Source organism: Cetorhinus maximus, chromosome 2 (assembly GCF_964194155.1).
Source record: "Cetorhinus maximus chromosome 2, sCetMax3.hap1.1, whole genome shotgun sequence".
In the NCBI taxonomy this organism is placed as follows: domain Eukaryota; kingdom Metazoa; phylum Chordata; class Chondrichthyes; order Lamniformes; family Cetorhinidae; genus Cetorhinus; species Cetorhinus maximus.
The window spans coordinates 8,732,185-8,736,677 of NC_135880.1; the positions used below are offsets into that span (position 1 = coordinate 8,732,185).

At 54.5% G+C, this 4,493-nt stretch overlaps 1 protein-coding gene and 1 long non-coding RNA gene across 2 annotated transcripts in view; one reads left to right on the plus strand and one right to left on the minus strand.

Moving 5' to 3' along the window:
• slc5a6a (solute carrier family 5 member 6a) overlaps positions 1-2,176 on the minus strand; it is a 71,648-nt gene extending 69,472 nt beyond the window's left edge. The window contains exon 1 of the mRNA XM_078560564.1: positions 2,139-2,176. The gene's annotated coding sequence lies outside the window, so the exon portion shown is untranslated. The remainder of the gene's footprint in view (positions 1-2,138) is intronic.
• The window catches only part of LOC144692141 (uncharacterized), a 14,518-nt gene extending 10,993 nt beyond the window's left edge, over positions 1-3,525 (plus strand). The window contains exon 2 of the long non-coding RNA XR_013579274.1: positions 3,204-3,525. This is a non-coding gene — a long non-coding RNA (uncharacterized LOC144692141). The remainder of the gene's footprint in view (positions 1-3,203) is intronic.
• Positions 3,526-4,493: the final 968 nt, after the last annotated feature.

Consider the following 4,493-nt stretch of genomic DNA (forward strand, 5'->3'; position numbering starts at 1 on the left):
TGCATTATAGGAAGGATGTGATTGCACTAGGGAGGCTGCAGAGGAGATTTACCAGGATGTTGCCTGGGCTGGAGAGTTTTAATTATGAGGTGAGATTGGATAGACTGGGGTTATTTTCCCTGGAGCAGAGGAGATTGAGAGGAGGGGGCATGGCTGAGCTGTTTAAAATTATGAGGGGCGTAGATAGGGTAGACAGGAAGGAACTTTTCCCCTTGGTGGAGGAATCAATAACCAGGGGGCATAGATTTAAGGTAAGAGGCAGGAGGTTTAGAGGGGATGTGAGGAAGAATTTTTTCACCCAGAAGGTGGGAATCTGGAACTCACTGCCTGAAAGGGTGGTAGAGGCAGAAACCCTCATAACATTTAAGAAGTATTTAGATGTGCACTTGTGATGCCATGGCATACAAGGCTATGGGCCGAGCGCTGGAAAATGGGATTAGAATAGTCAGGTACTTGTTTGAGCGACGCAGACTCGATGGGCCGAAGGGCCTTTTCCTGTGCTGTAGATCTCTGTGAATCTACGACTGAGAGTCTGTTCCGTAGAAGACTCACACTGGACTCGAAACGTTAAATGTTTCTCTCTCCGCAGACGCCGCCAGGCCTGCTGAGTTATTCCAGCATCTGAAGAATTTTTTTTATTTTGTTTGTGCTTTTGTCATAAGGAGCAGGGGAGGCTCCTGGTCAGACATCCTCTGAGGTGGAGCAGGGGGAGGCTCCTGGTCAGACCTGCCCTGAGGTGGAGCAGGGGGAGGCTCCTGGTCAGACCTGCCCTGAGGTGGAGCAGGGGAGGCTCCTGGTCAGACATGCCCTGAGGTGGAGCAGGGGAGGGTTAGGGTCAGACATGCCCTGAGGTGGAGCAGGGGGAGGGTTAGGGTCAGACATGCCCTGTGGAGCAGGGGGTTAGGGTCAGACATGCCCTGAGGTGGAGCAGGGGGAGGGTTAGGGTCAGACATGCCCTGAGGTGGAGCAAGGGGTTAGGGTCAGACATGCCCTGAGGTGGAGCAGGGGGAGGCTCCTGGTCAGACCTGCCCTGAGGTGGAGCAGGGGAGGCTCCTGGTCAGACATGCCCTGAGGTGGAGCAGGGGAGGGTTAGGGTCAGACATGCCCTGAGGTGGAGCAGGGGGAGGGTTAGGGTCAGACATGCCCTGTGGAGCAGGGGGTTAGGGTCAGACATGCCCTGAGGTGGAGCAGGGGGAGGGTTAGGGTCAGACATGCCCTGAGGTGGAGCAGGGGGTTAGGGTCAGACATGCCCTGAGGTGGAGCAGGGGGTTAGGGTCAGACATGCCCTGAGGTGGAGCAGGGGGAGGGTTAGGGTCAGACATGCCCTGAGGTGGAGCAGGGGGAGGGTTAGGGTCAGAGATGCCCTGATATGGAGCAGGGGGGGGGTTCCCTCAAGCTGGTGACCAGGTGCCAGGTGACCAGGTGCCAGGTGACCAGGTGCCTGGTGACCAGGTGCCAGGTGCCAGGTGCCCAGTGACCAGGTTCCAGGTGACCAGGTGACCAGTGACCAGGTGCCAGGTGACCAGGTGCCAGGTGACCAGGTGCCAGGTGACCAGGTGCCAGGTGACCCGGTGCCCGGTGACCAGGTGCCCAGTGACCAGGTGCCAGGTGACCAGGTGCCCGGTGACCAGGTTCCAGGTGACCAGGTGCCAGGTGGCCAGGTGACCAGGTGACCGGTGACCAGGTGCCCGGTGACCAGGTGACCAGGTTGCCAGGTGACCAGGTGCCAGGTGGCCAGGTGCCCGGTGACCAGGTGCCAGGTGACCAGGTGCCCGGTGACCAGGTTCCAGGTGACCAGGTGCCAGGAAGCTGTGGAACCAGCATGTGCTCCATCTGCCCCCATGCACATGCTCTAAAGTCTAAACCCTGAAGTGCAGCCACCCAGAACTGCTCGCGGGGCTGCAGCTGCCGGTCTAACTAGCGTCCCCTGCCCTCCCTGCTCCTATTAATAAAGCCCAGGACACCGTACACTTCACTTCATTGGCTGCTCTCTCTACCCGTCCCTCCACCTTCAAATCACTGAACATATATAACCCCCCACACCAGATACACCCTGTCTCTCTCCGGGTGATCGGATCCTGTACAGTTAGTGAGCCTCTCGCTCCCTCTATTTTACCACCTTTGATCATTGCTCTTACCCTCCGCTCCGTCCCGCTGCACGCCGTCAATGACAAACAGAGTGCCCGGGCAGGGCTCTGCCCCTTCCGCCAATCACAGAGCAGGACAGGAGGAGGTGGCTGCCCCGCACCAAAATGGCGGCCAAACGTGCAGGACACAGCTCTTCTCCCCGCCCCCGGTCATGTCGTCACATCCGCTCCCCGGCTCGGAGCACCGACAGTTCCTGCGCGTTCCGAGTGCCGGAGAAAATTCCTTCGCCGCGCGCGCTTCCCGCCAGGGCGGTTTAATGTGTAGAAACGGACTCGGGTTCACCCCTTATCCCTTGATCCAGAATCCTGCGGTTGTCGGGGCTGCAGAGAGAGGGGGCGGGGCTTCAGTGGGGAGAGGGGGTGGGGCTTCAGTGGGGAGTGGGGCTTCAGTGGGGAGAGGGGGTGGGGCTTCAGTGGGGAGTGGGGAGAGGGGGTGGGGCTTCAGTGGGGAGAGGGGGTGGGGCTTCAGTGGGGAGTGGGGCTTCAGTGGGGAGAGGGGGTGGGGCTTCAGTGGGGAGAGGGGGTGGGGCTTCAGTGGGGAGAGGGGGTGGGGCTTCAGTGGGGAGAGGGGGTGGGGCTTCAGTGGGGAGAGGGGGTGGGGCTTCAGGGGGTGGGGTTCAGTAGGTGAGGAGCAGGGCTTCAATGGGGAGAGGGGGCAGTGTTTCGGTGTGGGGAGAGGGGCTTCAGTGGGGAGAGGGGGCAGTGTTTCGGTGTGGGGAGAGGGGCTTCAGTGGGGAGAGGGGGCAGTGTTTCGGTGTGGGGAGAGGGGCTTCAATGGGGAGAGGGGGCAGTGTTTCGGTGTGGGGAGAGGGGCTTCAATGGGGAGAGGGGGCAGTGTTTCGGTGTGGGGAGAGGGGCTTCAATGGGGAGAGGGGGCAGTGTTTCGGTGTGGGGAGAGGGGCTTCAGTGGGGAGAGGGGCTTCAATGGGGAGAGGGGGCAGTGTTTCGGTGTGGGGAGGGGGTTGAGGTATTTTCAGTTCTCTGCCTGAAGACAGTTCCTTGGTGATTATTCACTGAACAATGACTAAGTGCCATGATTTTTTTTACTATGGGTAGGGTGAGGAGGCAGGTCCCAAGTCTACCTCAGATGGAATGAGGATTAAAGCCCATGCTGTTGGCATCAACCTGATCCACATGTGAGTCATCTAATCAACTGATCGCACCAGCTCCTCCTCATATATATTTGGATGGATAATATATGTATCTTGTTTCTCCTTGTGTGGCTCAGTGTCAAATTTTGTTTCGTAACCTGTCTGTAAAGAGCCATGATAAATTTTATTACATTAAAAGACCTATATAATTGTGGTGTTGTTAGCTTTGCAAGCAATGCCAAGATCCAAAGAATGAGTGAACAAAATAAATCAGTGTTTGAAATAAAGGATACGTTCTAGTCCGCTTCTTTCTAAAATTAATGTCGGTTGTCTTCCTGCCTCTAAGTCAAAAGAGTGTAAAAACACTGGAACCAGTGTCCCAACAAATATTTATTGAGGAACCATGCAAAATCCTTAACCCCTTCACCTCAACTCCTCATCAAGGAATGGCCTGAGATTTATGACCCAGGAGTGACCTGTTCAACTGTGTTACACCACTCAGTTTCAATTGAATTGATCACCCCCACAAGACACGTGAATGTTGAATCAAATCTTCAAGGTTAGCCAACAACTGAACACCAGAAATTGTTTATTAACTTCAAATTAACAGTCAGCGAACTTACAAACTGAGTATATAAATCATCAGCAGACAGGGTCAATTCGACAAATGAATGACAGAGGTTGTACCAAATATCAATTATTGCTGAAAAAAGAGATAGGCTGTCAAAGCTTTTCATCTTGCACTCATCAGGACAGATTCGCAAGTATGTCAAATTTCAAAGAGAGCAACAATTCTTCTGCAGGGGAAAAGGGTAATTATTGGTTGGCAAGTCGACTGATCAGTTGAGGCATTGCCATGGAGAATGCACCAGGGAACCATTGTCCCTGAATAAAAACAAAAATACCTGGAAAATCTCAGCAGGTCTGACAGCATCTGCGGAGAGGGATACAGTTGACGTTTCGAGTCCGTATGACCCTTCATCAGAACTAAGACATATAGAAATAAGATGAAATATAAGCTGGTAGAAGGGGGTGGGACAGGAGAGCTCGATAGGGTGCCAGTGATAGGTGGAGGCCAAGAAGAGACTGCCAAAGATGTCATAGACGAAAGGACAAAGGGGTGTTGACGGTGGTGATATTATCTAATGGATGTGCTAATGGGGACATTAAGGGAAGCAAGCTAGTGGCAGATGGCCCTAGTGTGGGTGGGGTGGGGGGGAAGGGATCGAAATGGGCTAAAATAATTTTTGAAAGT